Raw genomic sequence first — 21769 nt, forward strand, 5'->3', positions numbered from 1 at the left:
GGATGCTGAATGGCTGCAGTGCGTGGTGTTGTTGTTGCTCAGTCACTTGTGTCCAACTCTTCACGACCCCACGGACTGCAGCACCCCTGGCTTCCCTGTTCTTCACTATCTCCCAGAGTTTGCTCAAACTTAGGTCCCTTGAGTCAGTGATGCCAGCCAACCATCTCGTCCTCTGTTGTTCCCTTCTCCTCCTGCCTTCAATCTTTCCCAGCACTCAGGTCTTTGCCAATGAGTCGGCTGTTTGCATTAGGCGGCCAAAGTACTAGAGCTTCAGCTGCAGCATCAGTCCTTCCAGTGAATATTCAGGGTTGACTTCCTTTAGGATTGACTGGTTTGATCTCCTTTCAGTCCAAAGGACTCTCAAGAGTCTTTTCCAACACCACAGTTCCAAAGCATCAGTTCTTCAGTGCTCAGCTTTCTTTATGGTCCAACCCTCACCTTTGTACATGACTACTGGCAAAACTGCAGCTTTGACTAGAAGGACCTTTGTCAGCAAAGTGATGTCTCTGCTTTTTAATATGCTGTCTAGGCATGGTGTGCACCCTCCAAAGTACTGCCTTGGAGCTTCGCCTGACAGGGAGCCCCCAAGCAGGTGTGTCTCCAAACAGGTTCCCCTACAGAGGGTGCCCCAAATCTGTATTTATTATGAAAATAGCAGGTAAAAACTCAGTAATCAAACGTGGCATCTCTGCCACAGTGCTGGGCAGCCAGGCTGGCTGAGGGGTGGTGCACGGCTGATGGAGCCCAACACTGGCAGCTGTTGTGCAAAACAGGTTAGCAGCGGCTCCCTCCCTCCAAATTAAACATAGATGCATATGCGACCCAGTTATCCCACTTCTGGGTCACCTTTGCGTATTTGCCCAATTGAAAGCAGGGTCTCGAAAAGATATTTGCATACCCATGTCTACAGCACTGTGATTCATGGTAACCAAGAGGTGGAAACAACCCATGTCCATCCATGAATGATGGTCCATTCACACACTGAAATATTACTCAGCCTTAAAAAAGGAGGTTCTGACACCTCCTACACTGTGGCCGAACCTTGAGGACATGATGCTCAGTGAAAGAAGCCAGACACGGAAGGACACACGGACATAAACCATCTGATTCCACTCACAGGAGGTCTCTGGAGGAGTCAGATCCAGAGACAGGAAGTAGATGGTGGGGCCGGAGTAGGGGAAGGGAGAGGGAGCTAGTGTTTCATGGAGACAGAGCTTCCATTTGGGAAGATGAAAAAGTTCTGGAGATGATGGGGGCTTGTTGCACAACAGTGTGAATATGCTTAACGCCACCAAGCTATGCACTTAAACATGGTTGAAGTGATAGGTTTAGTGTTATGTGTATCTTATCACATGGTTTTAAAATATGGAAATGAAGAAGCTGCTGGTACTCAACCCCCCAGGTCCCAGATGGGAGGGCCCACTGCTTTGCTAGAGGATCAAGGCCTCCTGGTGTCCTGACCCACGTGGTGGGGGTGACTCTGACTTTAGAATTGGAGTTGAATGCCCCCCAACCTGACTCTCTGGTCCACACAGTCCGTATTTTTTTAAGTTAAGGATCTAGAGAAAAGAGAAGAGGAGATGAACAGCTGGCCAGGCCTATAAAGAGCAATTCCCCAAGTAGAGACGCCCCCACTACAGCCAGTCAAGGCCCTGGGATCCTTCTCTGATTTGCTGTTGTTCAATTGTTAAGTCCAATTCTTTTGAGATCCGGTGGACTATAGCCCACCAGGCTTCTCTGTCCATGGGATTTCCCAGGCAAGAATACTGGAGTGGGTTGCCGCTTCCTCCTCCAGGGGATCTTCCAGACCCAGGGATCCAACCTGTGTTTCTTGCATTGGTAGGCAGATTCTTTAGTGCTGAGCCACCTGGGAAGCCCCAAGTGATTAGGGTGGTCCAAGTCCACTGACAAGCTTCCTCATGAGACAGAAGAGGCCACGTGTCAATGGAGACAGTGACTGGGGTGATGGGACCACAAGCCCAGGATGCTTGGAGCCCCCAAAAGCTCCAAGAGGCAGGATGGACCCTCCCCCAGAGCCTACGAGGGAAGCTGGAGCCTTACTTTCCCCGTGCCCGGAGCAGTGCCTATCACACAGTATATACATACTCATCAAACACATGAGAACCTGCTGTGGACCCCTTTAATCCACCTGCTGACCCCCAAGCCCCGGCTGGGGCCAGCACCCCAGAATAAACTTGGGCAGGGACCCTGGGCCCTGTGGCCGTGCGTACTGTCCTGGGCCCTCCTGCTCCCCTGGGGCAGCTCTGATCCACCTAGGTGGTGGGTGCCATCAGCATGTAGAGCCTGATTCAGCACAGGTTTTCATAAAGGTGCCTCTGTCCCTCCAAACACGGGAACATCCCTCAGCCATGAAAAGGAGAGAAGCCCTGACACTCGCTACCACATGGACAGACCCTGAGAACATGACGCTCAGTGAGGAGGCAGACACAGAAGGACACACAGGGTGTGATTAAACTGGTGGGAAACATCCAGAACAGGCTGATCCACGGACACAGAGAGTGGGTTCCTGGTTATCAGGGGCTGGGGAGAGAGTAGGGGGTGACTGCTGATGGGGACAATCTTCCTTTTGGGGGGATGGGGTGATCTGGAATCAGACAGAAGTGATGGTTAGTAACCCTAACCCTGTGAATGTACAAAATTCTACAAAAGTATTTGCCTGAAAACAATTAATTTTATGTTGTGTGAAGTTCATCTCAACGAAAAGGTTGCCTTCCTAATTCCATCCCTTGTATCGCAGGAGTCAGACATGGTCACTGCTAACTAAAGCTGTCATGAAAGACTGTAGCCTGCGAGGAGGCGCACACCTTAGTTCAAAGTTCTCTCTGGGAGAGACGTCTGTGCAGACAGGCTGTTTTTATGTAACAGCCAAACAGTAATGTCAGCCACAGATGTGGCCCCCAAGCTGAGGGCTGCTCACGTCTGCTCCTGCTGGCTCTGAAGGACCTGGAAGCCCACAGGGTCAGAAGTGGCTGCTACCCAAGGGTCTCAGGCCCCATCATCCCTCTTGGGCGGGGTGGGGGATGGTTTCTCCATGGAGATCACTGCCCTCGGGTTTGCAAATTTGAGCCTTGGGTCTTGTTCAGACCCAGAGGGCTGGCAGGGTTCCTGCCCTGAGCTCGGGAATCAGAGAAGGAGAACCCTGGCCTCTCCCATGCTTCAGCTCATCCTCTGGGGCACTGCTCAGGATGGGACATACCCCCAGGAGACGGGGATGCCCTCTAAGCCCCAGGTCCCACTGGCTGCATCAGAGCCACTGGAGGGCCCAGGAGATAACTCCACCACCAACTGGGCCAGGGGTCCTGTTGTTCCCACTTCACCACTGAGAACACCAAGGCTCGGGGGTCTCAGCGGGCCCCAGACCCAGCAGGGGCAGGGCTGAGATCTGCCCCCTGGTTCCCCACGTTCCTCCCAGGGCCCCCACTCTGTACCTCCCTGGACTCTGGGCCCCACCCCCCACCCCCAGAGCCTACGACCAGGCCCCTCGCACTGGGTACTTCGGGGGGGAGTGTCTGTTCTCCTTAAGCCTCCATCTTTAAGCTAGCCGTTGCCTTGGCAACAGTCTGCAGCTGACCTTTGTGCAGGAGAAAAGGGTGACCCTCCCAATGCAGCCCCCCTCCCCGCCGTTCCCCCAACCCCCTGTCACAGAGCAGTTTAAAGGCATCTGTCTAAACAATGCATTATGGATTCTCTGCTGGCGTGCACAGCCTGAGAATTTCAATCTGGGTGTTCCAGGAGGGAACAGCGTCCTGGGCCAGGGAGGGCCTGGGAACCAGGACAGGGCCTAAGATGCAGTCCAGCCAAGGTCAGAGCCCCAGCCTCAGTTTTTTCATTTGTATACTGGACGCTGGGCTTCCCTGGTGGCTCAGTGGTAAAGAACTCACATGCCAATGCAGGAGACACAGGAGATGAAGGTTCAGACCCTGGGTTAGGAAGATCCCCTGGAGCAGAAAATGGCAATCCATTCCAGTATTCTTGCCTGGAGAATCCCATGGACAGAGGAGCCTGGCGGGCTACAGTCCATGTGGTCACAAAAAGTCTGACGTGACTAAGCCACTAAACTGAATCCTGCAGGAACTAGCAGGTGGAGGTGACCGGCTGGCCATTCCAGGGGCCATAAGGGGCAGTTCCTCTAGCAGAGACACTGCTGTGCCAGCCACAGGGACATGCTGTTTCCTCTGCAAACCAGGCCCCCCTCACCTGCCCAGGATGGGGAGGAGCTGCCCCTGCTGCAGCTGGTCAAGGCCCTGGGTTCTTGCTGGGCCTGGTGCTCCCTCAGAGTTCAGACAACAGCTGAGGGCTGGAAGGGCGGCTGGGCCCCTCTTCTCAGAGAGTGGCTGTGGGCACCAGTACCCTCGCCACCGGGCACAGGAGCCACCACCCAAGTTCCTTTTGGTAGGATTTCTGCCCAGGGCTCTTTCCACTGCCTCCAGGCAGCCCTCTGTGCCTGGTTCTCCTGATGGGCTACTACCAGATCATGTCCCTCCCCTGCTCCAAACTCTGCCACGGCTGCCCAGGGACCTCAGAGAGTTGGGGGAGGAAGCAAACTCCTCCCTGGAACCCTCCCCAAGCCCTCACTGGCCGCCTGTGCCAACCTCTCCCTCCCCTAGCCCCTCACTCCAGCCACACCTGCCACCCAGTAGACCCACAGACACACCCAGCTGCGCCCCCACCTCAGGGCCTTTGCTCTTCTCATGCCTTCTGCCCAACTCACCTCAAGACACTCCTCTCCTTTCAGGTCTCAGCTCAGATGACACCTCCTTTGGGAAGGCCTCCTGCCCCTTCCCTTGGAGCTTGTTGAGACGGACAGGGAGAGACCGGGGCTGAAAGAGACAGGCTCCCTGAGGACAGGACTGCTCTGTCTTCATTATTTTATTATCTTTTTTTTTTTTGGCTTGTGCCACATAGCGTGTGGAATCCTAGTTCCCCAAACAGGGATCAAGCCCACACCTACCTGCAAGGGAGGCACAGAGTTCTAACCACTGGACTACCAGGGAAGTCCCTAGTTTATCATCCTCTAAAATTTCATTTCAGGGGCTTCCCTGGTGGTCCAATGGCTAAGAATGCCTTGCAATGCAGGGGACACAGGTTCGATCCCTGGTCTGGGAAGATCCTACATGCCTCAGAGCACCTAAGCCTGCGTACCACAACTACTGAGCATGCACTCTAGAGCCTGTGCTTTGCAACAAGAGAAGCCACCACAGTGAAGAGCCTGCACTCCTGAACTAGAGAGTAACCCCACTCAACGCAACTAGAGAAAAGCCCACACAGCAATGAAGACCCAGCACAGCCAAAAATTAATTAATTATATTTCAAAAATCCCCAGTTTGGGAACAAAAATGCTGAATGGTGCAGCCAAAAAAAAAAAACAGAAGAGGGTCCCCCCTCAGCTCCAAGATCAGGCCCAGCAGCTCTTCCTAGGGGCCTGGGGTACTCAGGCCTGGCAGAGCCCAAAGGTGTGCCAGCACTTTCCCCAGTCCCTGAGGCTGTGGCTGGCATTCAGCAGGCACTCAGATGGGGCCACCCCAAAGCTTCCAGACACTGGGAGTGGCCATGAAGCGGCCCCTGAATTCCTAGGAGCCCTGACCTGGCAGCACCAGCTCACCCTTGATCCCAGACTCAGAGGAGTCAGGTGGCCTCCCACCTGAGGCCACAGAACAGGTCATGGTCAGTCAGGGCGTGGGGTTTGGGGGTTGGGAGCTGAGAATGAAGCTCCCAGCCTGGAAACCTCAACCTGGCCCCGGCTGCTCCTGAGTCTCTCTGTCTCTGTGTCTCCGAACCCCCGTGTGGCCATTGGCCCCCGTGACCTCTCTGGCCTCTGCCCCACACAGTCTCCACTCGGTCTCCAGGACCTCCTTTAAGGAAAGGAGATGGATGCACTTGGAGGTGGATGAGGGCAGGGACTTATGCAGCCCCCCTCCTCCCTGGGGACTGTTGGGTGCAGGTTGCCTGGCACAATGGGCAGAGTGGGGCAGGTCCAGGGACGGCCCAGCCAGTGGACAAGGAGGATTTAGTGCCCTCACTGGGCTGCAGGCAACAGGTGGATCCACCCCCAGGGTGGGCTCAGGGACCCCACCCCCACGCCTTCCTTCCCCACTTCTGCACAGCAGGTACGAACATGCTCCTCTGGGACCACCCCCTTGGAGGTTGGGGACCACAGGCAGAAAGTCGCCCTCCTGGGAATCTGAACAGAAAATAGAGGGGTCATGGACACGGGGAGACCCCCTCCCCATGCTCGGCCTGCCCTCCAGTCACAGCAGCAGTGAGACTCCCATCTACAGGAGCGTGCGAGCCACCTTTAAGTGAAAGCAGGTACGGACACAGATGCTGTCCCCAGGTTGTGACACACAGTGCTGTTAGAGCCCTTTGGCAGCTGCAGACACCAGGGTCAGGGTGGGGTCACCTGAAGAGACTCAGGGTCCATACCCTTGACCCCACGGAGGTTTTCCCCTGGAGCTGCAGATGCCCTCACTGGGTTGGGACAGTACTTTATTTTTGGCCTCAGGGGGCCTTGACCTTGTGTGAGGGTTTAACACACAAGGCCTAGAATGGTTAAGGGTTTTCAAAAGAACAGTATTCTCTCCATCAACTCCAAGGGAGGGGAAATGGCCCGAGCTCCTCAATGGTGACACATAAACACATGTGTCCTTCCACACCCAGGAATACCACGCAGCCTGGAAAGTGGTAAAGCTGTGGCACTGGCTACCATGTGGATGGACTCTGAGAACACAATGCTCAGTGAGGGAAGCAGACACAGAAGGACACACAGGGTGTGGGTCCACTGAAGGGAGACGTCCAGAACAGGCCGATGCACAGACACAGAGAGTGGGTTTCTGGTTGTCAGGGGCTGGGGAGGCGGTGGGGGTGACTGCTGATGGGGAGAGGACTTCTTTTGGGAAGGATGAAAATGTTCTAGAATTGATTGTGTCCATGGACACATAACCTTGTAAATAGAGTAAAACAAATGAGCTGTACACTGTAAATGAATGAGCTGTAGGATATGTGAGTATCTCGGACTTCCCTGGTGGTCCAGTGGATAAGAATCCACCTGCCCATACAGGGGATATGGGTTCAATTCCTGGTCCAGGAAGACCCCACATGCCGTGGGGCAACTAAGTCTGTGTCCTGCAGCTACTGAGCCCGCACTCTAGAGCCCATGCTCTGCAACAAGAGAAGCCACTGAAATGAGAGGCCTGAGCACTGAAACAAAGAGTAGTCCCCGCTCATCGCAACTAGAAAAAGCCCATGTGCAGCAACAAAGACCCAACACAGCCAAAGAATAAAGACCCCCCCCAAAAAAATAGTAAGATATATTAGTATCTCAATAATGTTGAAACTATGGCACTCCCTTCTGTCCTGTGTCCCTGTTCTCCCTGAATTTGGATGTCCACCCCCAGGTAAGGCATAACTTCACCCTCAACCAGGTCCACATGCAAGGAGGTGTTGTCTGGAAGATTTGTAAGGTAGCGATCTTCCCATCTCCAGAGGCATGCAAGCAGAGAGCAATAAGCTGTGAGCAGGGCTCCCTGCCCTGGGTGACAAATGGCCTCTGACTCAGGCCAAGCCTGAAAATTGGGAACTCCTGGTTGCTAAAAGTCCCCAGTATCTTGGACCATCCTGCCTGACGTAGAGGCCCCAGGGGTGAGCGCTCTGCTGAGATGGCACCTCAGGCCTACCAGGGCTGCTGCCACTGCACGTACGTACATGTATGTTCACATGCACACATATAACTATTTGAGGAATTTTCCCTTCTTTTCTTCCAGTAAAGGAGCCTGTCATGGTCACGGGGCATCGGTGACACCGTGGATTTCACGGTACTTTCATCACTGCGGGCCTGGCTCACAAAGGCCCCTCTAAGCCCTCTCGTCTATTCTCTACGTGGGAGCCTCCTGGTTTCCTATTAACTTCAAAAGTCTCAATCCCATTAGGGTGGGGGCAGAGGGACAGTGGGCCATCCGGGGGCCCTGGGGACCCTCACTAGGCTGGTGGTGCTCCCGCAGGTCTGAGGGTCTCTGACAAGCACCATCCCCACCTCACCGTCCCGGAAGCCACAGCCGGACACTGAACTGCCCACAAAGGCCATTCCTTCCGGGTAGGGATGCTGGGCGGCTAATAGGGTCCGCATATCTAGGGGTTCAGCTGACATCACCTAGGGTAGCTGAGACCCCACTCTCTGGAGTCCCGACTTACACCATACCACTCAAACCTCCGTCTCATTACCTGGAAATGGGGCCAATCTCACGCACCCAGCCTTCGCCCCCCTTCCCTTCCCATCTGAGCCAGGACCCTCCTGAGGATGATGCGGCCCCACCCTATGGCACCAGGGGTGTCCAGCCATGCCCCGGAATCCGGATTAACCCCAAGGGCAGTCGGGAGCCACAGATTTAGGCAGAGGAGGGTAACGGTCTGATTTGGGGATTTTTACAAGTGCCCTGGTTGCCCCGGGAAGCAGGGAGCGTCCGGCTTCGCCCGGAACAGAGTGCTGCATGAGGGAAGCACACTGATTCCATGTGTGTTGTACTAGAGGGGAACAGTTGGGGGGGTTGGGGAAAATTGTGGATCCCTGTGGGACCCCAGCCTGGAAGTGCTGGCCACAGGGAGGAAGGGCCAGTTCCAGTGGCCTACATATGATATTGGGACATGGATCTCTTCAGGACCTTGACTAACGTGGAGAAAAGGACAGGATGAAATGGGAACATCCATGCACGGGAGCATCACTCAGCCATGAAAAGGGGATGAAGCCCTGACACTCACTACCGCATGGACGGACCCGGAGAACACGATGCTCAGTGAGGGAAGCAGACACAGAAGGACACAGGGTGTGATTCCACTAGTGGGAAACGTCCAGAACAGGCAGATCCACAGACACAGAGAGTGGGTTCCTGGTTGTCAGGGGCTGGGGGAGGAGATGCGGGTGACGGTGATGGAGACAGGGTCTCTTTTGAAGGAAATAGAATGTTCTGGAATTAGACGTCGTGGTTGCACAACAGAGTGAATAGAGTTGAGAACACTGAACTGCCCACTTTGAACAGGTGAACTACGTGGTGTGCGCAATTATAGTTCTTCTGGGTAAGAACATACCTCTCACTCTGTCAGTGTATGAGGTAACCCTTTTTCAAGCATGTTTGTCTCCTGAACTTGACAGTGACTTTCTGAAGGGAGAGGAACACAACCCCCACCTCATTTTTAATAAATATTGTTGGACTGAAAGTGAGAATGGCGTCGGCACGTGGGGAAGGGTATGTCTGAGGGTAGGTGCTTTTTGCCTGGCTGGCCCAGGGTTGTCACACACAGGAAGGGAACATCTGTGCAAGGGCCCTGAGGCAGAGACAAACAGAACAGGATGGCTGGGGGCAGGGAGCAAGGAAGAGAGGTGGCCTATGGGGAGAAGGTGGGTGTCAAATTTCTGGCTCTTGGTGCACGAACCTGTGTAGGAAAGCGGCTGGGGACGTGATTCAGGGTAGAGCAGGGCAGCTCGACAATGCTGGGACCCCAGGGCTGCCCCCAGAGCAGCTGGTGTGCAGGGGGGAACGAAGCATTGTTTTGGGGGATCCCCTCCACACAATGGAAACAAGCAGGGGTGCCAGGGAAATGTGGCCTTTCTGTGGTCCAGGACACAGATGGGCTAATCATACCACAGTGGGGACCCAGGTGTGCTCATGACATAGAAGGGGTCATGAGGACCACAAGGCACTAATTGCACAGATGCACCCCAGATGTGACCATTGTACAGAGGGGAATCTCACATGTGCTAATTACACAGAGGGAGCCCTGCATGTGCTAATTACACAAAAGGGGATCCACATGTGCTAACTGTACAAAAGGGGGCCCATATGTGTTAATTGTACAAAAGGGAAGCCACATGTGCTAATTACACAGAGGGAGCCCTGTATGTGCTAATTACACAAAAGGGGAGCCACGTGTGCTAACTGTACAAAAGGGGAACCACATGTGCTAATTGCAGAAAAGGAAACCCACACGTGCAAATTACACAGCTCAGTGGCTCAGTCATGTCCTACTCTTTGCAACCCCACGGACTGTGGCCTGCCAGGCTCCTCTCTCCATGGGATTCTCCAGGCAAGAATACTGGAGTGGGTTGCCATGCCCTCCTCCAGGGGATCTTCCTGACCCAGGAATCAAATTCATGTCTCTTGCATCTCCGGCATTGCAGGCAGATTCTTTACCACTGAGCCACCTGGGAAGCTCCAATTACACAGAGGGAGCCCCAGATGTGCTGTGAGTGACCAAACCCTCTTTGCCTCAGTTTCCTTTTCTGAGAGATGGGTCTTCCAAGAGAATGCAGCTAGAAGCCACTCCTCAGAGGGCAGATGGAGCTGGTGCAGGCAGGAGAGAGCGGGGGGTGAGGGGGTGGGGGTAGGCTGGGGGTTCCTGTTGGGGATGGATCCAGCCCTGAGGTTCTGGGAGGCAGAGGACAGCCTAGGGCCGGGGATAACACCTGAGCCCACTCAGGCCATCCACATCTTGAGCCTTCCTGCTCCGTCCCTGCCCAGGCCCCACCTGGAACCCCCAGCCTCCCCCTGGCCCACCTGGGCCCTTACCCCTGCCCGTGCTGGGAGCTGGGAAACAAAGTAACTTACATATACCACTCTACTACTCTCACCCCCCATGGCTCCCCAGTACCCTCTGCACAAAACTAAAGTGCATCACCCCCCTCCTATGGCATAGGAAGGTCTGGAATAGGGGTGGCCTGCAGCCCACCTTGGGGTCAGGGGAAGCTGCCCGCCTGCTGCAGAACGCTCAGCCTGCTCAGGATCCCTCAGGCTCCAGGTCAGCTGCAAGGCCACTTCCTCAGAAAAGTCCACCTGTCTGCCCTGACACTGAGTCCTTGCCTGGGGATGGGAAGCGGGTCCTGAGGACCTGACCCAAAAGGATTCTCGAATGCCCCTGCACGCTGGAGGAAGGCAGCCTCAACCTCCCCGGACACCAGCATCCGCAGGAGGCAGCCAAGTCAGGAGTCGGGGGTCAAGGTCGGGTCGGTGGTGGGACCTCACCGAGCGCTCCGGACCCGCCCCTCCCGCTCCCCACGCGCACCCCTCCCAAGCTGTCCCGCCCGGGGGCGGCGCGCTTCCCTGTCTTCAGGGCAAGGGGCTTGAGCGCGGAGCCGTCCCGGGATTCCGCGCACCGGAGCGCGTCCTCCCGCGCGGCGTCTCCGCTGGCCTCCTCGCTCCACCTAGCGGCGGCCGGAGCCGGAGCCGCGTGGGGCCCAGGGAGGGCACGGTGCCGCTGGGCACACAGCCTGGGTCGGGCCCCAGGGAGGACGCACAACTGGGTATGCGCGCGGGGACCAGGCGCACCACTCGGGCTGGGGCCGGGGGTACCCACTCCCTGGGGCGTACAGCGGTGGGGGTGGGGGGGTCACCCCCCGCCAGGTGCACAGGGCAGGTCCAGGCCTGAGCAGGGCTGCAGGGTGTGTTCAAAGCCAGGAGAGGGGAGCTTCATACCCTCCTCCACCTTAGTCTGAGAGCAAAGAGTCTCCCACAGTCCCTTGTTACAAGGTGGGAAATGGAGGCACAAAAGGGACAGGCGTGACCCAAGGTCACCCAGAAGGACAGGTGAATTCAAGTCAAACTCCAGGGACTCTGGACCCAATTTATGTCCTTCCTTACCCCAGAAATTGAAAGGGGCCTGGAGCCCCCGAATAGTGGCGGGGAGGGGGGGGAGAGGGGTGCCTGGATTGGGGGGGGTGCAGTATGGTGGCTGACAGTGCACTGCAGAGGGAGTGACGGGCCCTACCACCATCCTGCCTGGGACCCTGGAATATATCTGAGTGGGGACCAAACCCCAGCTCTGCTAGATGATAACCCTGGCCAGAGGCCCCCTCTTTGGCTTCAATTTTCAATCTTCCCCCAAGTGCTCAGTGGTAAAGAATCTTACTGCAGAGTAGAAGACACAGGAGATATGGGGAAGATCCCATGGAGGAGGAAATGGCAATGGAGGAAATCGGGTCACTCCAATATTCTGGCCCGAGAAATCCAATGGACAGAGGAGCCTGGTAGGCTACGGTCCATGGGGTGGCAAAAGAGTCAGACACGACTGAGCACATAAAAGGTAGTTGTGAGGTCCAGGGAGATGAGGCAAACAGTTGGCACTAAATAAATGCTGTTGATTAACATTGAGTAATACTGTCACTGGGCTCCTCCATGCTTCCCCTGCCCAATCTCCTAACTTGCTCCTGCCACACAGGCCTTCCCTATGTTCCTCCAGCTGCCTCAGGGCCTTTGCATGTGCTACCCCAACCCTCCCGCCAACACCTCCAGGCCCAATTAACTTGCCCTGACTAAGCCCATGTCAATTTTGTCTACCTTGGTTCCCACCATGTTCCCAGCATCCCACATAGGATCTGGCACACAGTTGGCACTCAAGAAATGCAGGAGGTCAGATGAAACAGGCCTGACCCCAGGCTGCCTTCCCCTCCCCATTTCATTATTTTCAGGAAACTAAGGCCCAGAAAGGGGGCAGCAACTGGCACCAGACACAGGTGCTGGGACCTGAGGGTGGGCAGGCTGAGGAAGCCACCACCTCCCCTTCCCCAGCCCCAGCCCCCAAGGAGGGCCAGGCTGCAGAGGCAGAGACCAGGCCAAATTGAAATTGATCGTGGGGAACAGCTCGGCAGGGTGGAACAGACACGCGGCCGCCGGGGAGTGCAGGGGCGCCCGAGCGTGTGAACGCATCGCAGCCAGCCAGTGGTGGGGAATCGTTTAATCTTCAGTGCAGGCTCCTAGAGGGGGCCTCCAAGGAGGCGGCAGTCTAAGTTGCCGCAGCTGCCAGAAGCCAGGACACCCGCCTCCCCTCATCCCTTCACCCCATTCTTCCTCGGGCATTTAGCAAGCATCTGCTTATTAATTGTCTCAGTCTCTCCTCAGCCAGCCCTGCCGGGCCAGTAGAAGCAGAGAGAGGCAGAACGCTCATGCACGGTGGCCCTAGGTCAGGACCAAAGCCAGGGCTAAAGTCCAGCACCATCCAGAGCTGCATCTATTGAGTGCCAGCTGTATGCCCAGCACTGGGCTCAGCCTGACTACTGTGTTTCCTCATTTTATCTTCACAACAGCCCTGGCCACCGGGGGAGGGCCAGAGAAGAAGGCAGCTTGCCCATGGACTCACACCTGGGGAGGAGGAACTGAGATGAGAAGCCAGGCCATAGAGCTTGACGGCCAAAGCTTTCATCACTGTTTCTGCAGCCTTTGTCTACGTGGGGAAAACCGTCTTGAGTGGGAGCAATGGAGGGATCTAGATCAGAGGAGGGCAGTCCAATCAGAAAGCCCCTCCCTCACTCCAGGCCAGGGTCTGTGGAGGCCTTCCCAGAGGGGACACCAGGGCCCTGTACCTTCTTAGCCATCCCTCAGCCCGGAGGGGTGCACTGACCCACAGAGTCACTTGAGAGTTGGGACACCCAGCATGGCTGTGAGCCGTCCTCCAAGACTCCCAGCCTTTCTAGACCTTCCCGTTTTCAGGCTCAAAAAGGGTAGCTGCTGGCCTCTGGTCACCAGCCGGGACGTGGCAGGGCCTTGGGGCTGCTGACAGCTCTGCCGGCCCTCAGTTTCTTCTGCAGGCCTCTGCAGGGTGGTGACCGGACACGTGGCCAAGGGGACTAATGTGTTCTCCAAAGCCCCTATGACCCTGACCCGGAAGCCCCCCCTGGCGCCTAGGGCGAGGGTCACACCCGGGCCCATCTCTCAGGGCCCCTCCCCGTGAGGGCCTCAACCCTGGGATTAGGGGGCCGGGGTCAGGGGTCAACAGCATTTGCCTCGGCTCCTTTCAGGCCTCCAGCAGATCCGTTCTCCCTGCCACCTCAAATTTCCTGGACAAAGGCTCGGTGGTGGGACCGGGCGGAGGGCCGGGCCAAGCACCCCTGGGAAAACTGCAGCAGCTCAGGGAAGGTGTCTGCCCCCGCCCCCGGCTTCTGCCCACACGGCCCCATCAATCCTTAGATTACCCGCGGGCAGCCACGGCGGACACACCCATGCTACAGATGGAGAAACTGAGGCTGGGGAGGGGCTCAGCCAGGGCTCCAGGCCAGAAGCTGCTCTGCCAAAGGCCCAGTGGAATTTTGTGCCGGCCACAGCTGAGCACCAGGCTGGAGGCTGTGCTGTGCAGTGCTGGAGGCGGTGTCTGTGAAGGCAGGCAGGCGGGGCTGGCGGCGGACAAAGGCAGGCAGGCCTGGCCCGCAGGGGCGCGTTCCGCTCGTCAGCGTCGGTTCCACTTGAGTCCATCCTGGACAGGCCGGAATAATCCCTCCCGCGACCACTGCTGGGCCGTGACGACTTGAAGGGGCCCCGCGGGCCTGACTGACGGCCAGGCCGATGGGGGGGGCACCTGGGGCCCCCCCCACACCCCCTAGTGCTGGGAACAGCCTCAAGCCTTCGTTGATGACAACTTGGGGAAACTGAGTCACGGGAGCACACACGACCTCTTATATCACACATCGAGGGCTGGCAGCCCATCGAGGCCCAGACCCCAGGCCAGCCTCACCAAGGCCTCCCCATCCCCGCTAGCTACACAGCCTCGCCAGTGACCTGGGGGAATTTTGGGGCCTGAACCCAGCTGAGTCATGGGAACTACGGGCCTCCTGTTCATTTCCCAGCACCTGGGAGGCAGGTACACACAGGTGGCTGGACCAAAGCCAGGCCAGGGGCCCAGGGAAGGCCCCACTGGCTGCTGCCAAGGCTGGTAGACACGGCTAGCTGCCATGTGCTCAGGCCGCTCGGCAGGGCGCGCCTCCTCCTCCTCCGCTCGCACCTGGGTGCCTGGAAGGGATTCCATAGGAAGGGATCAATGACCTCAGGAGGAGAGGAGGAAGCAGCTGGGCCAAGAATAATTAGCAGACTCATGGAGCATGAAGGTCAGATGGGGTCAGCGGGAATGCGGGGACCACGCTGGGGAAACTGAGCCCCAGAGGGAGGTGGCCTTTGAGGGTCAGTGTTCCACAAAGGATGCTGGGAGGGAGACAGGGGCCAGTTGGGCTAAAAACCTCACAGGGCTCTCTTGTTGCCCCCTCAGAAGGAGAGACGAGATTCTTGTCTGCTGGGCTCCTCCCACGCCAACCTCAGCCCTTCCTGGGCTCCAGCCTTCACTGCCTCCACCTGCGGCAACTTCTTCATGGATTCATCCTTCGTCCAGTGGACATCTATCTCCCACCAGATCCCAAGCTGCCCAGGTGGCGCTAGTGGTAAAAAAACCCACCTGCCAGTGCATGAGCCACAAGAGATGCAGGTTCGATCCCTAGGTTGGGAAGATCCACTGGCGAAGGAAATGGCAACCCACTCCAGTATTCTTGCATGGAAAATCCCATGGACAGAGGAGCCTGGTGGGCTGCAGTCCATGGGGTTGCAAAGAGTCGGACACAACTGAGCACATATGCACGCACACAGACCCCAAGCTGCCCAGGCCCCAGGCTCCCTCCTTCTTGTTCACTCTGCCCTCAGCACTGGGCTTGGCAAACTGCAGGTGCTCAATAAAGGCACAAAGGAATTGTTGTTTAGTTGCTAAGTTGTGTCCAACTCTTTGCGACCCCATAGGCTCTAGCCCACCAGATTCCTCTGTCCATGGGGATTCTCTAGGCAAGAATACTAGAGTGGGTAGCCATGCCCTCCTCCAGGGGATCTTCCAGACCCAGGGATCAAACCTGCGTCTCCTGAATTGCAGGCAGAATCTTTACCTTCACTCCGGGTCTATCTGGGCCTCAGACCCTTGCTGAACACAGGTCCTGGCTTCCACAGAGGGAGATTGCTCCCCCTCTGCCCACCCCTAGGGACAGCTTCCCCCAACCCTCCAGGGGCCTCACTCCACTAATCCACCAGCCAGCCTGCGCCTCGGTTTCCCCTCCCGGAGGCCTAATCCCAGGATTGTGGAGGCCGGTTTTACATACATTTAGAGGCTTTTCATAATAGATTTACTGGGCCCCAGAACGGCCCTTGCTGGGTGATTAGCTGCTCCTTAATTGAAAACTCCCTTTCCGCCCCCTTTGGCCCTCCGGGCTGCGCTCAGGCAGAGGGATGGGGCCCGGGAGCACCCCTCAGCCATGTGGGCCCCACAGGGGCCTCCCCCTGAACTCAGAGGGGGTCTCTCTCGCAGCCAACCTGACTGGGTGGGGGGTTACCAGGATTGTTACCTCCGGGAGGGGAAGGGCCCAACCAGGATTCAAACCTGTTGTGTCCCAGCCCCACGTCCAGTGCCACGGACTGGGTGGGTGGGGGGGTGTCTCATCTAGTAGGACCAGGTCCTGGACACACACCCTGGGGCTCAGAATTCAGGTCTCAGACCCAGATTTTGCTCTCTGACCCCTAAAGTCCCCCCAGGTCCCCAGCAGGCTCCAGGGTGCTGGGATGCTCCCCAATAGAATGAAGGGTGGTCCAGGGGCAAGAAGCCAGCAAGGCCTCCCCAACCCCCACCCCAGCCACTGCTGCAGGGTCCCCAACCGGGCGACTTAATTCCGCCTGTCACCAGGATGTGGGCTGGGTTATTTATCTGGTGTATATATGTATTTTAATTTAAAGATCTGCCAGCCAGCAGGGCTGACTCCTGTGGTGCCCCCTCTGCCCCCCTCGTCTGAGAGAGGCTATTCCCCACTACCTCCCCACACCCAGGCCTTCCCTGAGGAACCAGCGCCAGAGAAGGAGGCCAGCACCGCCAGCCTTGCTGGTAAGCAGAAGCACTCAAGTTGGAGTCCATGCACCAAACACATTCAGTAAGTCATTCAACAAATGTTCAGTGGGGGCTGGCTGACATTGTGCCAGATGCTGGGGCCACCGGGGGTGGGGGAGAACCGGAAGTCCTGCCTTTATGGGGCCATTTGGGTCATGGAGAATCCTCCAGGCAGGGAACTTCCCTGGTGTTTCAGGGAAGACTGGTTAAGACTCCACACTCTTGATACAGGGGGCCCAGGTTCTATCCCTGGTTGGGGAGGTAGATCCCATGTTGTTGTTCAGTTGCTCAGTGGTGTCCAATTCTTTGCAAACCCATGGACTGTAGCACACCAGACTCCCCTGTCCATTATCTCCTGGAGTTTGCTCAAACTCATGTCCATTGTGTTGATGATGCCATCCAATCATCTCATCCTCTGTCCCACTCCCTCAAGTAAAGGGTCCTGCATGCCTCTGCTGGGACCCGGCACAGCCAAATAAATAAAGGAATAAAAAAATAGACTTAAAAAATAAAAGAACCCCCCACCCCCACCCCCAGGCAGAGGCCCCACCATGTGCCACTATAGCACCATTTTCTGGGCCAGCAAACAGGTTCTGAGAAGAGCGATGACTCAGGTATGGTGGATAGCAGAGGCCGCTATAATGAAACCCCAGTCTGTCTGATGCCTACAGCTATGCCCTCGGCCAGGTGGGGCACTAACCTCTCTGTGCCTCAGTTTCCCCTCCCGGCCACCGGAAGTCTCTAACCTCAGAGGGGCTGCAGGCATGATGCATGATGTTAATGAAGACCCCCGGGTGCGCGGGGCCGGGGGCGGCGCTCCGTCATTAACACTCGGCCGGGAGGGGAGCAGGATATTGCAAACCATAACTCTGGAGCGCCTGCCGGGCGGCGCGGAGGCAGAAGCGCAGAGGGAGGGCCCTTTCGGCGTGCCCCCCGCAGCAGGGTAATAGCAGGCTCTCATTTTTGCAGCTTAAGGAGGACTCCCAACGCCGGTCCTGCCGCCGCGCCCCGCCCGCTCAGGCGCCCTAGCAGAGCCGCTGCGGAGGGTTCTGCCCATAATAAAGACTCCGGACCCGCCTGAGCCGCTGGCTGCCTCCCTCCTTATCCACCCCTCGCTGACGGCCAGGTCCCAGCTGTGGAGCCCCCTCCTCCGGCCTCGGCGTCTCATCTGTAAAATGGGTCTCAGCTGGGTCTCTTCTACTAGTAGGGAGGTCAACTGAGGCCCAGCGGGGAGTGGGGGGGTCCCAGTGGAGAGAGAGGCTGAATGGGGGGCTGGGACCCAGGCCTTGCACCACTTCGCACACCTGGGTAAACTGAGTCCTGGGGAAGCCGACTACTCGACCATGCCTGCCCGTCCTCCCCCACCCCTAACACCGGAGCTCACGCCCCCACTTCGTAAACACGGAAACTGAGGCCCAGAGTGGGGTCTTCGAGGAAGAAGTGACGTCCTTTCGCAAGCGAAGGCGAGCAGGGGACCGTGGCGCGGGTGGGATGGGGGACCCGCCTGGGCGGCGGCGCGCAGTGGGCGGGGCCTCACTGGAGGGGTGGGGCCCTGTCCTAAGTGTTGGGGAGCCACGCAGGAATTGGAGCAGAGGAAGGGGTGCGGGAGCCGGGACCTTGGGTTCTGCGGCGTGGGGTGGGGTGCCCGGATGCCACTCCTATCTTAGGGTCAAGGCCTTTTCCCGTGGGGGCGCCCCCAGCCTCAGTCCCCACTGCCGTCCCCCTCGCCCGCCCGCGGATCCCAGGGGCTGCAGGAGGCTTTTCAGCACTTAGAGCCGCAAACTTTGTGAGGCGAGCTGCTGGCTCTCCAGCCCCCACTCCAACCCGCCCTAGGGTCCCCGGGGCCCAGCACCGCCTCTTGCCTCTTCTTCCTCGCGTCGGAGGAAGTTGGGACAACGTGGGGTTGGGACAACGCCTGGAGGCTGCCTCAGTACCCCCCACCACTCTACCGCCGCCTCAACAGGTCAGTGAGGACCCCTGAATCAGGGAAGCCGCGGAGGAGGGAGGCCCGGTGGACCAGAAACTCTGGGAGTGCCATAGACAGTAGCCTCCCCACTCCCTCTGCCTCTCTGCGCACCGTCTGTGCACAGAGGGGCTGGAACTGGTCGAGTCACCCAGATCCAACTCCTGGCCCCAGGGAGGCCTGGGGCTCACCCTGGATCCACCTTTATTGACCTGTGGAGCCTCAGTTTCCCCCTCTACACAGGAGAGGGGTCTCCTCCACCACTCGTCCATCCCCTTCCCCAAGGACTGCATCGTCCATTAGGGCCCATAGATCACCTCTGGGCCTCAGTCTCTGTTTCGGGATCAATGGGGCAAGTCAGGGGCTGTCGGGCGGGCAGCCCTCTGGGAGAGTCTCTCTCTGGCCTCAGAGGGAGGGGTCTGGCCCCCAACCTCCCTGCCTCCACAACGAGGTTCCCAGCTGGCTCCCCAGAGCGAGGAGAGGATGGCTGGGGTACAGTTCTCCTGCAGCAGGCGATAGTGCAGGGAGGAGACAGGGAGGGTCAATGGCCTCCTGAACACCTCCCTGGAGGGAAGCTGAGGCCTCAGGCTCAGCAGACCCCACCCAGAGTTCACTCCTCCATCCTGGCCTCCAGTCCTGCCCCAGAGCCCCCTGTGCACCACCCCCCTACCCATCTCTTTGCCCTGCCCCCTCCCTCCCAGCCTCCCATAAGACCACGCAAAGAAGTGCCTGAATCTCCAGCAATCTGTCCCTGTCCTGCACCTGCCCTGAGCCCCACATTTGAGCCCTTCCCTCCCCTCTCCAACTGTCTTGCCCCTGTCCACACCTAACCACAGCCCTAGTGATCATCTCCAGCATAGGTCCAATAAGGGCCATTGCCTGCAAGCCTGGATGGGAAATTGAGGGTGGGAGGGTCTCTTGGCTCCCGCCCACCACAACTGCCTATCTCAGCCCCACCGGCCTCACTAGCCCAGCTGCAGCCTCTTAATTTCCAGCTTGTGTGTCATCTTGTGGTGGTTTATGGCTCCTTGGGGGCTCCCAGGCTATGAACTCACTTTTTATTTGTCTGCATGGCCACCTGCAACCAGGTCCAGGGTGCCCATCACTGTGGCCTCCTCTCATGGCCCATATGCCCCCAAATATGGGGCCCAGGGACCACCCGGGCAGGACTCAACATCCTCGCCCTGACCCCACAGACTGAGGGAGGGCTCAGCACTGACTGCACACAGGAGGCGTTCACTGAATGCTCGCTGGGGATGCTGACACTGATGCGGGAAACGTAGACAGTGGGGCATCATGTCGGAGGGTCCCTGAGGGAGCAGGTGTCAGGAGGGAGGAGGGGGTGGAGGCATCTGGAGAGGGGCAGTGAGCCCAGGGCCTCTGGAACAGTGGCCTTTCCTCCAATATGACCCACTGCATGCCTGTGGTCAAGGGACTTGATCAGACCCCCTGAAAGCCAGGTGGTCCCCATCAGTCTGGAGGGCAATGTACGAGCCCCTTCTGTCATGGTCCCAGAGCTGGGGCCCAAGACGTGGCCTGGGGCTTCTTCTCAGACTAGATGGGGACACAGTGACCCAGAGGGGAGGGGCTGCGGTGACATCCTGTGACTGTGGGCATTGACCCCCCAAACCAAGATGTCCACAAATCAAAGAGGTACCCAATCAGGAAGCCCAGCTCCACCCAAGAGTGACAGTCATGATGTGAGGGGAACCTCAGGGTTCTCCCACCCCGCCTCCCAACCCTCTTTCCGTGGGCAACCACCAGGTACACACGGGACCCGCATACCCATGGCTGCCTGGGGTACCTGCTGTGCCCAGTGCAGCCCCCGGAGTGGGGGCCACCCTGCACCTTGGTGTGGGCTTTCAAGGCCATTACCAGTGGCCAGTGATGGATGGCCTGGTTCCTGAGAGACCTAGGCCCCAAATGCAAGCACCTGTCCAAACAGGGGGCACACAGGTGGGCAAGGCTGTGTGGTTTCTCTGCATATGTGTGTATGTATGTCTGTGCCCATGGCAGGTGACAAGTCCCAGGGGAGACACAACTGTGGACCAGTCCTCCTCCCCTCTGGGGACTCTCAGCCCATAGGGAAGATGGATGGACAAGTAAAAATATCAGAGATTTGACAGCAGGGGCTGTGGGGTGAGGACTGCTTGACCAGGGAGGTTGAGAGGGGACATGGGACATATTTAAAGGGGGTCAGGGAGAGAGCCAGGTGTGGTCTGCTGAGGGAACATGTGCAAAGACTCCAATGTGTGAACAGAGCTCTTAGTACTTACCCATCCCAGGTCACCTTTTGTGTTAAAACTTTGTCTCAAAAATAAAAGCCTCATAATAGCTAAAAGCAAACAACCCAAATGTCTATAAGCTGGTGGATGGACAGAACATCACCCTTCCATGGATTGGAATATGACTCAGCCCTGAAAAGGACAGAAGCCCTGACACCCACTACCATATGTATGGTCCCTGAGAACACTATGCTCAGTGACAGAAGCAAACACAGAAGGACACACAGGGTGTGATTCCACTAATGGGAAACATCCAGGCCAATCCACAGACACAGTAGGTTCCTGGTTGTCAGGGGCTGGGGCAGGAGTGGGTTTTTTGGGGGGGTGATGGAATGTTCTGGAATCAGTAGTGATGGTTGCTCAACCCTGTAAATGAATAGAAATTGTGGAATTGTACTTGAAACGGATGGCTTGTGTGGTATGTCAATTATATCTCAAATTTTTTAGTAACAAAATCAAAATGAGCTGCTACGATTCTGCCCCACAATCCTTGCATTTAACCCTCTCTCACCAGTTCCCTCCAGCCCTGTGGTCGAGTTGGGGTGTTTGGGTGAGGGGTCTCGGGAAGGGTGGGCAAAGGAAGCCTCGGAGTGCAGGGGTCCCTCGGCTCTCCCTCCGTGGCACTCTGCACAGTGGCCACCCTGCGTCCCCTGATGCTGGGCAGGGCGGGTGGGGCGCACACAGGGATCTTTGTGTCGCTTGCTGGCCTCATTAAGAGGCAGCCCCCGTCGCCGGACCCAGCACGGCCGAATTAATTAGCCCAGAGCCTTCCCACTCCACTCATTGTGCCGGGGATGCTACAGTCCCCTCGGGTGGCACTGAGGCGAGGAGCAGCCCCGAG

The sequence above is a fragment of the Bos indicus x Bos taurus genome, chromosome 7 (assembly GCF_003369695.1).
Source record: "Bos indicus x Bos taurus breed Angus x Brahman F1 hybrid chromosome 7, Bos_hybrid_MaternalHap_v2.0, whole genome shotgun sequence".
Taxonomy (NCBI): Eukaryota; Metazoa; Chordata; class Mammalia; order Artiodactyla; family Bovidae; genus Bos; species Bos indicus x Bos taurus.